The following is a 12,500-nucleotide window of genomic DNA, read 5'->3' on the forward strand; positions in this document are numbered from 1 at the left end:
GAGGGAGGGATTGAGGGAGAGAGGGAGGGAGGGAGGGGCAGGTGAGGTAGAGTTGGAGGAGGAGCTGGTTTGATTGGAGCAGTCGATCACACGGCATGCATGACAAAAGGCCCGAGACATCATCATAAGGAGACGTGTCAACGTGGCCTCAGCTCGCTGCCTTTCATTAAGGGATAAATGGTTCCTCTGCAGAGCAGCAGGAGGTAGACACAGGGAGCAGGGAAACACACACACACACATAATTGTTTGCAAATGGAAAGTATTATTCTACAGAGGGGAGGACACACACACACACACACACACACTGATGAGTCAATAGGAGACCTTCTAAGACAAAAATGTTCCCCCTATTGACTTGAAGCCAAACATATAAACACACACCTGGGGAGAGCATATGTGTGAATAAGTGTGTGTGTGTGTGTGTGTGTATGTTGTGGTGGACCTTATTTAGGTGTGACCTTCAGGAGGCACATGACTCATGACTGATGTGTCTGGACTGGCTATTTACCCATTCAATGCAGAAAGACCTTCTACAGCCTCGTGATTAAATTTGTGTGTGTATGTGTGTGCGTGTGTGTGCGCGTGTGTGTTTGTGGTACTAAACTCATTGTGTTGAGGCTATGTGGGTCTCTACCAAGCCGTGGAACAAAACCGTAAGGCGCAGGCATCCAAACAGGCTATTAATTAATTAGGCTAAACATGTTTCCCATTTGCTGCGTGTGCTCTGGTCCTTTGGAGGGCGGATCGAGGGGGAAGCCACATGCAGAGCCACGCTGGAGTGTGTGTGTGTGTGTGTGTGTGTGTGTGAGGGGGGGTTAGAATGGGGGGGTTGAGTCCCATTCAGATGACATCAGTGGCAAAGCAGGAAGGAACTTTTAACCATTAACGCCCCAACCTAAACACCAACACCCTATTATACCTCCACCCGACCCCCTACCCCCAACAGTGAAAATAAGGGACTGGGTGAGGGGCGGTGGGGGCAACACAGAATAGTCCTCCTCACTGGCCCACTGCAGTCCATCCAAACAAGGGGCCACACCCACTGTGCTTTTTTAACTGGCTCGCACAATGGGAGACAGGGCCATTTTGAAAGACAACAAGTTTGAGGTCACTGTCCAGCTTCAAAGGCAGGAGGCTCTCTTTTTTTATACGGCTGTTTTTATAGCAGCCGCCTCAGACGGCCACAGTGGTGTGTGCTTTCTCTTCGTCGTCTTTCTTTCTTTTTGAGGGTGACGTGCCAAAATCCCAAAAAGCTGGCGTTGAAGAAAAAAGAGAGGGAGACAGAGAGGACAAATAAACGTTGCCTCCTAACGTTGGCATTGACACAGAGCAAATACCTGCCCTCTTGCTAAAGCAAAACAGCCATTTCACAGGTTTACGGCAACTGGTGCGTTTCAAAGAAAGCAGCTTGGGACCATTCAGGACAAATAAAACCAACCGAAAAACCGAGGGAAAAAAAACATTCCCCAAATAGCACTCAATAAGAGGTTTCTTTTTCTTAATCATGGCCTGATAGAGTTTATTTAGCGTTTAACCTGATCAAAAGTGTTTATGTGCACTTTGTGAAAAAAGAGATGAAACAGCAATATAATTACTCCAGTCTTGATCTGCCAATAAAGTCTCAAATGAAGTGGAAGCGCCGGGCTGGTCCAAAGACAGCTCTGCTCGTCATGGAAAGTGGTTGTGACTGTGGGAGGTTTCTGGGGTGGTCTCGGAGTTCACACACACACACACACACACACACACACACACACACACACACACACACACACACACACCCACACACACGAACACACACACACACACACACACACACGGCTGGAAACGGCCTGAGAAGGAAGTTCACTGGTCTGCACAGCTCAGTGATAAGGGTCGTGTCTGGAGCTGGCTGAGCCACTGGATTTAGACATGCATGCAGACACATCTCCACACACTTTCTCTCCCTCTCTCTCTCTCACACACACTTGGAAAGTCACTGATGTGCTCATCACACATTTATGGCGACACGCATACACACACACACACACACACACACACACTCACGGATCTCAGCTTTGAAACTCACTTATATGCTCATCACATCAGCAGAGAAAGACACACACACACACACACACACACATAGTCACCGACATGCACACACGCTCACACACAAACCCACACTCTTTCACTCTCTCGCTCTCGCTCACACGCACACACACACACACTTAAGTTTTGAAAGTCACAGCAACTCTCCTGAAACTGAATCAGCCTTTCCAATTAAACCTATGGATCCCCCCCGCCCCCTCTACCCTGGAGTCCCCTGCGGAAGGCCAGCCAAGTGTACGTAACATTAATAACGGCTGGACAAACCAGCGGCCTTATCACCATCTCTGCAGCCCCGGCCAGGGCCCGTAATGAGCTCATAAATGCTTAGCGAGTCCTCCAGAAACAATGCCACTGGGGCATAGCAGGCCAGCGCTGTAGCGCCGCAGCGCCGCCGTCCCCGGCCCCTCGTATCAGCCGAGGCCAGTATCGCAGGCACCATCCTCCCGAATTAATAGGCTTTTAATAACCGCCGGTCCTGTACTGAGCGAGGCCTGAGAGCTCAGCCACCACCAGAACTGGGAAGGATCGGGTGGATGGAGAGAGAGAGAGAGAGAGAGCGAGAGAGAGACAGAGATGGGGGGAGTGAGAGAGAAGAGAGAAAGAGGGGGAGAGAGAGAGAGAGGGAGAGAGAGGGAGAGAGCGCTCCAGGCAGGAGAACATGGTACATCATAATGAGTGATGCTAGCGCAGCAGTCTGTGGTTTGTCACGTCAGACACGCCACTGAGAGACGCCAGGGGAGAGAGCCTTGGAGAGGCCTAAAGAGCGTGTCAGAGTATTTGCATTTATGAGATGTGTGTGCGTGTAGAATAGATGATGCACATGTGTGTATGTGAGTGAGAATGCGAGAGAGAGAGAGAGAGAGAGAGAGAGAGAGAGAGAAGAGAGAGAGAGAGAGAGAGAGAGAGAGTGTGTGGTGTATAACCAACCCCGTTTCCATTCCAGTTCCAACTGGGATCTGGCTGGTTTGACAGACAGCCAAGCCAGAGCGGCGCTTGCCACAGGGCAGTGAGGGAGGCACAGACGTAAGGCGCTTGAAAGACACACAGTATAATTAGCCACAGATCCACCAGCTTCTCATCCCACCACCCCGCCACCACGCCTTGATCTCTCGCAGCACCCGTTGAGCTCCTCTCTTTGTCCAACACACACACACAGATACTCACACTGATACAGACAGACAGACACAGACACACACACTCACACACATACACACACACACACCCTTCCCCTGGCCATACATCAACAAATCTCTCCATTGTGGAGAATGGACTCCTCATGGAAAATACACATTGCTGAACTGCATCTGCTTCTCTCCCTTCCATAGAGGATGCGAGAGACATGGACTATCATGGACTATAATGGACCATCATGGACCATCATGAACTTTCATGGACTATAATTGACTATCATGGACTATCATGGAATATCATGGACTATCGTGGACTATCATGGACTGTCATGAACAATAATGGAATGTCATGGAATATCATGGAATATTGTGAACTATCATGGACTATAATTGACTATCATGGACTATGTAAAGGCCGGGAGCCCCGGCATGGTGACTCCCATGGTGGGAGAGCATGTTGTGATGTAGGTAAAGAGGCTTAGACTCCCATCCACCCCCCTCCCTCCACTCCACCGGTTCCTGCCTTGCACCTCTGGAGCCGGCTGCACTCGGCGTGCAGATTTGGGAAAGTAATTAGGAACAACTCTGGATCTGTTGGACACGGCTCGCTAAGTGATTTTTAAGGTTCCTGACTTGCGGGAGAGGAAAACGTGGAGACATATAGGGAGGGGGAGAAAGAGAGAGAGAGAGAGAGAGAGAGAGAGAGAGAGAGATATGGATTAAGCAGGATAGAGAAAGAACGAGAGAAAGAGAGGTAGAGAGAGAGGGAGAGGGAGGGAAACAGGTCAAAGGCAGGTAGAATGGGAGAGTACCGAGATAGAAGTACTGAAAGTGACAGAGACAGGCAGAGACACACAGAGAGAGAGAGAGAGAGAGAGAGAGAGAGAGAGAGAGAGCTATGCATAAATGCAGAGGTGATGTCTTGGGCAGATTGTCTGGCCTAGATGAGACCCGTCCAGGCTTGAGTGTGTATCAGCGTAGCGCATAGCGCGTATCGGCGCGGCGGGCAGGCAGGCAGAGTGAGCCAAAAGCCGCGATGCGATCGGCCGATAAGACGGGAGGTCATGCCCCAGTCATGTCTGCTCCTCGCGCGTGGAGAACGCAAACCCCCCCCCCACCCCACCCCCCCCCTCTCTACTTCAGTCCAGCCTGTGTCATACGCCACGGCCCGCGCTCGTCCAAAGTAAACGCGGGGACGATGAATCGTTCACCACACACTCGCCGTGAGCGAAAACACAGATGGGCTTCTCCGACTGTGAAACAATATCAGGAGGTCGGCGGCCATTCCAAAAAACCTCAGCACCAGAGCTGCGGAGTCCATCAAGATTAAGTCGAAAAAATCATTATGTGGCCGTTATGGATTTTAAAAGCACTTGGTCATGGACACCGGCTTTGGCAGGTCACTGGTGCAACGTTGTGTGTGTGTTTTTTTTTTTTTCTTTGTATTTCTCGGCATTCATTAATGCTGCTCTGGTGAATGTCCGGATCAAGTACTGGAATCACTGGATTAAAATACCCAGTACTTAACTTGTACGTTAATGCTGTTGTCTGATTTAAGAGTGCAGAGATCGCGTGCAAAGTAGTAGATTTTCAGTTGTGTTGTGCGAATATGTGTGTGTGTGTGTGTGTGTGTGTGTGTGTGTGTGTGTATCATGCGTTTCCTTTATGAGAATCTGTTCCCTTTACATCTATATATGTGCTGATGTCTGTATGATGTTTCGTTCTATTAATGTGCATATACTGTATGTGTTCCCTCTTGTGCATAGGAGTACCTTGAGAGAGAGTGTGTATGTGTGTGTGTGTGTGTGTGTGTTTCTGTGTTTCCTGTGTGTCTCTATATGTCCTATTCAGCTGTGCATGTGTGTGTGTGTGTGTGTGTGTGTGTGTGTGCTCTAGAGCCCTGGAGGCTGGCCAGATGGTCCGCTGTCAGAAGGCCAGGCCTTGGCTCTGAATCCATACGGCCCTCACATTAGCAAACAGGAGAGACTCCTATGTAAACTCAGGACGTGCTTGTCAAAAGATTCTCTCCATGTCTTCCACACACACACACACACACACACACGCACACACGCACACACACAAAAAAGACTTTATGAATGTACTCCTAAAAAATGCAGTGCTGGTGACACAGGATCCTCAACATTCTCTCTGGATGACAGCGGGTACACAGAGCCCTACTAGTCAGCAAAACCACAGTTTCAACATTGACACTGAAACACACTAACAAACATGCAGGCGCACGCACACACACACAAACACGCGCCCACACTCACTCACTACTCACACACACACACACACACACACACACACACACACACACACACACACACACACACACACACACACACACACACAGAGGCCACTCTGAAACTCAAGCCTTCTCCACAAACAAACAAGAGAGTGCTTTTTATTTATTCAGTTGTTGACTTCTACAAAGCAGATGTTGGCGAGATGAGAAGGCGAGGCGAGATGAGAAGAGTTTGAGAAGCCCTGCTGTGCCAATGCACTCATGGTCGTGCCTGGCAGTGAGGGCTACCTGTTCAGAAACATCTCGCTGTCTCTGGGCGTCTGCCTGTGTGGACACCTCTCCCTCGTCCCACACACACACTTACACCCTCATCCCTCACACGCCAACTGCCCGCCCAACCAAACACGACCCGGCACATTCAGAACTGGAATCTTTTGTTTTGTTTCCTCCAAGTTGGTTCGCGCCTAGAATTTGGCTCTGGCCATTGGGGCTACTCCAGCCATTCAGTGAATAGACAAGGACAAAATACATACCGACGCACAGACAGGACACAACCACTTTGTCACAAAAGTCCGACCGCTTTATCACAACAATGTCCACTGGACCAAAACTGCTCCTGACTGCGAATTCCACACCCCAGTTTGGGAACGGTCAAACCCAACACCCGTCTGACGCCGGCAGCAGAGTTGCGACACCCAGCCGTGGCGTCTCAGCTGCGTGTGTTCGTGTGTGTGTGCGTGCGTGCGTGCGTGTGTCGCCGGCGGCAGAGTCGTCTGTAAAGGGCTGACATTGTTTCTCGCCTCGCCCTGGCCCCCTCTGTGCGTCGGTCAAGCGGCATGTCACAAACACTGGCGCTCGCTTACCCGCCAGAGAGTGTCACTTCTGGGGCAGCGGTCGATGGCTGTCACCGAGACAACCGTGTCATGTTCTGACACGTACAGTGCATGCACGCACGTACGCACACACACACACGAGTGCACTGCCACCCACACACACAGACATACACACAAGACAAAAAAACACACCCTCTTTCTTTCGCTCTCAAAGACACACACACACACACACACACACACACACACACACACAGATTGTATGGGCTTTACATCATTCTTTTATGGCACGAGCCACCCATGCTATATTTCAGCGCTGTCACAGTGAACACTGACTAATGGAAATCCATCGCGTCGGCCGGCGGCCACCAGACATGTGAAGTCGTGGTCCGTGCGAAGCGCCGCACCGGCGTGCAGACGAGCGGGCCTCTTCCCTTCCCCTGTTTCCGTGGCAGGATAGCGGAGGCTCCCGGCGGCCGTGCCAAGACTGCGGTTAGCTGGAGCCGGAGAGGAGAGGAGAGGAGAGCAGGGGAGGGGAGGGGAGGGTGGAGGGCGGAGATACTTCATTATGGCCTCATTTATCACCCGAGGGACGGATTGGCCACGTGCCCTCTCTTCCTCTCCTCTCTTCCTCTCGCTCTCTCACTCCATCACTCACTCTCTCCCTCACTCCATCACTCTCTTCCCTCTCTCTCCCGACCCTCACCCCCTACACCCAGGCCGTCTGCTGCTCAGACACACACACACACACACACGCACGCACACACACACACACACACACACACACACACACACACACACACACACACACACACACATCACACACACACACACACACAAAGGTTAATAGAGGTTAAAAAATTACCTATCTGACCTGGTACTGCCACAATTGATTGCTGATATGGACAGGCCTAAATAATATACACACACAGACCCAGCATAAGTGCCTTCATTTCTGCAAGGAAAGACAGACAGACAGACAGACAGACACACACACACACACACACACACACACACACAGTCACACACACACACACACACACACACACGCACACGCACACGCACACGCACACGCACACGCACACGCACACACAAAAACACACACTTCAGTAAGCTATTGATCCTATCCCTGATGGAGAGCTTTGAGAAGAGATCTTGTTAGCTCCGCCAACCCCCAGTCTCTCCTGCTCCCTCCCCCCACTCGCACTACCCTCCTCTGCCCTCGGGTCCAGGATGCTCCAGGAGGCGGCGGAGAGGGGGCCTGACCTGCTCCACCTGCTCTCCACATGGCCAGGCCCGCTGCTGGGAGGAGCACTGGCGGCTACTGGGTGGGTCTCTGACATTTCGCTCTTTAATGCTTTAATGCCTGTTTGGTTCCCACAGCCTCCAGGGCAACACACTCATACACACACAGACACAGACACACACACATGCACGCACACACAAACACGCACACACACACACACACACAGCCCTAACCCGAGCGGTGGCTACCAGTGCATCAGTGGCCTCTGCTGTGGTCAGCAGAGATGCAGAAGAAAGGGGGGCTTCAAAGAAGACACCCAGTGCTGGTGGCGTGGTGTCCCCCACCTGACCGTGCATATGGATCACATTGGGCCTAATTACATTGTTACACTGCCAGCAAATGACACAGAGGAGCCTTCTGAGCTCCTCCCCAGGCCCTCTTATTTACGGCAGCTTGACATTATAAAAGGGGGATGAGGGGTGGGAGAGAGAGAGAGAGAGAGAGAGAGAGAGAGGAGGGTGTAATGAGGAGAATCTGGGGCTCTGACGCTCATTCCCCCTCATGTGTCCCGATGGGGAGACAAAAAAAAAAAGGAAATTAAAAAAAGGAAGGGAAGAAATGAGGGAAAGAAATGAGGGAAAAAAAGAGGGGGAAAAAAGAGAGAATGTTTTCTCCGGGGTCAGTGGGAAGTTTTCGGAGAGTGGTGGAGAGTGGAGCTGCCGGGCTCACTCTCTTGAGAGTGTGTGTGTGTGTGTGTGTGTTTGGTGAGAGTCCCGGCCTCTACCGCGCTCGCGTCCGAAGCTGACCCAACTTCCCGGTGCTCCTGAAACCGGGCCAGGTTGGTTCCGCGTCTCCCCGGTGGCACGCTGACCTTGACGGAGCCGCCGCTATCCCGAGAAGCCTCGCTCTCTTTTTAAAAAGTTCCAGGAATGCGCCCGCGGTCGCCGAGCGGCACGCTAACGTCAGAAGTCAGACGTCGCCTCCTACCGCTGCCCTCCGTCCAGGAGAGGGAACGAAAAACCAGAGCAGCTTCCAGAGGCGACGCGTCATGCGCCTCGTCTTTAGGAGTCAACCAGGACAGCCGTCGTGGAAGATCTTGGCCCACTTGCAAACCACAACTACAGCCTCAACACACCCTCACACACACACACACACACACACACACTCTCTCTCTCTCTCTCTCTTTCGATCATAGATAGCAGGCATGCCTGAGGGAGTGTTGCAGTCGAACTTGACATATGATATACGACCTCGAGGCATTAGCACATGACCTCTGCCTCGGCGGCTGGACGTGGTCAGCAGCGGCGGTTATGTAAAATGTCTCAGAGATGATCTATGGGCCTAATCAGGACCGAGCATCAGGAATCACAGTAATTACTTTCAGGAGAGAGATTTAAAGTGGACTCAGTCAACATTAGCTAAATGACCTTGCTCTTGGCTCGGTATTCTCTGAGAATGAGTTTGTTTGAAAAAAAAAAAAAAAAAAAAAAAAAAAAATCCCAGAAAATCATCAAGTCCTGAAGGTTTCTGGGAGCTCTTTTGGTATCTTTTGTCAAAACATGGCTCGTATGTCCTTGTGGCAATCTGTCCAAATGTGAACATCACGGAGTGCAATTACGGAGTCCAGTTAAACCCTATTATCACATTGCTTAGTGTTGCAGTCGTCTGACTTTTCTTGCCACCTTTTAATTAACACAACTGAAAACATTTCAAGCACTCTTCCCGGTTCCAATGAAACTTAAAAAAAAAAAAAAAAAAGCCTAAATCACTCCTCTTCATGTTTTATGGAATCCTTAAATAGGTCTTTGAGAAACGTACACTCGACAAACCACTTTTTCCAACAGCACAATATGCGACATCTGTCTTCTCTTAGATGATAAACTACACGGAGGACGGAGCCCATGCAGCCTGGAGATATCTCCAATCACAGCAGATAGCAAAGTCACGCAACTCCGTTCCCAAATTACTATCAGGCTAATTATCTCTGTATCAACGAGGAAGAGAGAAGCACCACAGACTTTGATTCTCACCACGTTTAAGCGTGAACACTTCAAATAAACTGACACATAAAACGGGGATTAGGGGCTTTACGAATTTGTAAGAAAGAAGTGCCATTAACTTGTGGGAGAATTGTTTTTATTCTATAATAAATGGGTATGGCTGCCACAAGGCGTTAAGACATGTGGCCAAGAACACGTCGCGAGGCCCAATAAAAAAGGAGTCATGAGTTTTAGCAGGAAGGGTCTGTGAGGGATGTGCGCCACTGGCCAGATCCCCCTCCCGCCGCGACCGTGTGACGGAAAACTTGGGGGCTGTGGGTGACTGTGGTGTTCGTCTCCCACTAATAACACGTCATGCCCACAGCCATGTTGGCTTTTCTTTTTCGTTCTTGCGCACAGGCTAAATGGTTTGGCATGTGGTGGCAGCACACCCTGAGAGTGGACAGTCTGCCTGGGGTGTATAATGTGTGTGTGTGTGTGTGTGTGTGTGTGTGTGTGTGTGTGTGTGTGTGTGTGTGTGTGTGCGTGTGGTGTGCTCTGGTCACTGGTTAAGGTACTGACAGCTCGATGAGCTTGCCTTGGATGAGGAGGCAATGTGAGAGGAGCTCAGTGGGTTGGCTGCCCCATTCCAAAGGGTCCAACTCTCTCTCTCTCTCTACTTTTCATGAAGTAATTCTCTGTCATTCACACAAACATTCTCTCACTTTCTCTCTCTCTCTCTTGTGTTCTCTCTAGTTCCTCATAGGATTTGTTGTCCTATGAACTTTTCATGAAGCAGTTCTTCTTTTCATTCCAACATGTTCTCTCTCTCTCTCTCTCTCTCTCTCTCTCTCTCTCGGGAACCGTGACTTGATGGCAGGAAGCATTGTGGCATTGACAGACAGCTCCTCAGAATAGCTTTTCCCCGCAGCCTTTCTTATCAGGCGGCTGGCTCGCCAGAGTGCTGAGTGGCAGCCTGGTTTGTTTGGCTGTCCTCTCGCCTCCTGCCTCTCCCCACACTCTCAAGGGGACCTAGGGTGAGCGGAAGAGGAGGGGGGGAGGGGTTGAAGTGGGCTGGGGAGGTGGGGTGAGGGTGTCGCAACACATCGCAACCTGACACCCGTGACACCATCACAATAGAAAGCCACCGCACCACCAAAAAGGGATCGATTTGTGTACCTGTAACCTGTCCTCTCCTCTCTGTCTCTCTCTCTCTCTAGGGAGCATTCTATTGGGCGTGACAAGTTATCGAGTCACGCAGGTAAACAACGGACAAAACACCTCGCCAATTACCTGATGAAAGGGGATTAATTTCTTAAACTCGTAATGCCGTTAAGTCACCTTAAAGGCTTACAGGCTCCGCCATTGTCGGATTGTCGGTGTTCTTATCTTGTCCTTTTGGGGCGAGCCCTGTTGCGTCTGCTGGCCTGGCTCTAATCTGCGGCGCGCGTGGAGATATATCTCTCCGGAGCGGCGTTCCGAGGGCAGAGATAGCGGCAGAGCAGGGTGTAAATCCTCACAGCTCCGGCGATAGGGACCCGCACCGGTGGCCGCTCCCTGTCGCGGAGAGAGTGGCGAACGCAAGAATCTGCTGCGGTCATCGGTCGGCCGCAGAAAGGCACACGGGGGCAGGAAGCGGAGTGTGTGTGTGTGTGTGTGTGTGTGTGTGTGAGTTTGTGTGAGGAAAGGTTGGCGGACGCCCACACACTGCACCGTGTTTCTCCGATCAATGGGCACATTCACCGCCCACGGGAACCAAAGAAGACGAAGCGGAATGGTAAAAATTAACCTGACCTATTTCTTCCCTTCTCTTTCTCTCCCTCCCTCCCTCCCTCCCTCCCTCACTCTCTCTCTCTCTCTTTTTGCCCTCCTCTCCCTCCTCAGCCCCCTCACCTCCCTCACTCCTGAGTCTCTCTGCACACCGGCACCTTCTCTCCCTTCTCCAGACTCACACGACGGGGACGGGTTGGGGGAGGGGGGGCAGATAACATTCTTTCACACGCCTTGATTCGATCGGGCTATCTGTGACGCTGGTCAGGGAGACGCTGTGGGCATGAGGGTGAAGTAGGTGGGTGGGCAGGGCACCCGGGTGCCCACCCGCCTGCCTGCTGGGCCTCTCTCTCTGCGTATGGGCAGCGTGACAGGGGAGGAAAGGCGAGAGGAAGAAAGGGAGCGGAGATAGCCGACAGGCGCCCGGCCGGTATGGCACACGGTCTGCTCTCTCCGGCTGACAAAATGTTTTGGATGCTTTGGATCTCCGCCTGGCCCATACCCACTCACACGGGGGTGCCACTAACAGAAGCACCAGGCGTGTGTGTGAGGAATGCGGTGGTTCTGATTTACGAGGTCGCCTCGGACACACACACACACACACACACACAACAGAGATAAGAGCTGAGGGACTCATACCGATACAGAAATAAACCTGCTGGCACGACACCCGTCACATGCCTGAGGAAGGTCTGAACAGCATCTCAGAAACTCAGCGATTGGACCAGCACACACTTTAACATAATGGCCACACATGCCGCGATGACAAATGAACATGCATATCATTGCTTTACTGTCCCACTATAGATCCTCTATTCAAGTGCACACACACACACACACACACACACACACACACACACACACACACACACACACACACACACACACACACACACACACACACACACACACACACACACACACACACACACACACACACACACACACACACACATACACACACATACACACACACACAGAGCTCTCTCTCTCTCCTCTGAGGACAATAGGCTGACCATGTGGAGGCCTACTGTAGCCCAATAAAAGGCGCAGGAGTTAAAAATAAAGAGTGAGGCATGTCGCACAGCTGTGAGAGGCTCCCAGATCGGTGTGCTTGTGCTGTCAGCCCACTTAAATCACAACAGCTGAGATGACAGGGGGCTACTGCTGCTCCTTTGCCTTGCCTTGCCTCGCTCTCGCGCACATACACAC

At 51.3% G+C, this 12,500-nt stretch overlaps 1 protein-coding gene across 1 annotated transcript in view; it reads right to left on the reverse strand.

Moving 5' to 3' along the window:
- The window catches only part of prickle2b (prickle homolog 2b), a 74,484-nt gene that overhangs the window by 27,515 nt on the left and 34,469 nt on the right, over positions 1-12,500 (reverse strand). The window lies entirely within an intron of this gene.

The sequence above is a fragment of the Sardina pilchardus genome, chromosome 9 (assembly GCF_963854185.1).
Source record: "Sardina pilchardus chromosome 9, fSarPil1.1, whole genome shotgun sequence".
In the NCBI taxonomy this organism is placed as follows: domain Eukaryota; kingdom Metazoa; phylum Chordata; class Actinopteri; order Clupeiformes; family Clupeidae; genus Sardina; species Sardina pilchardus.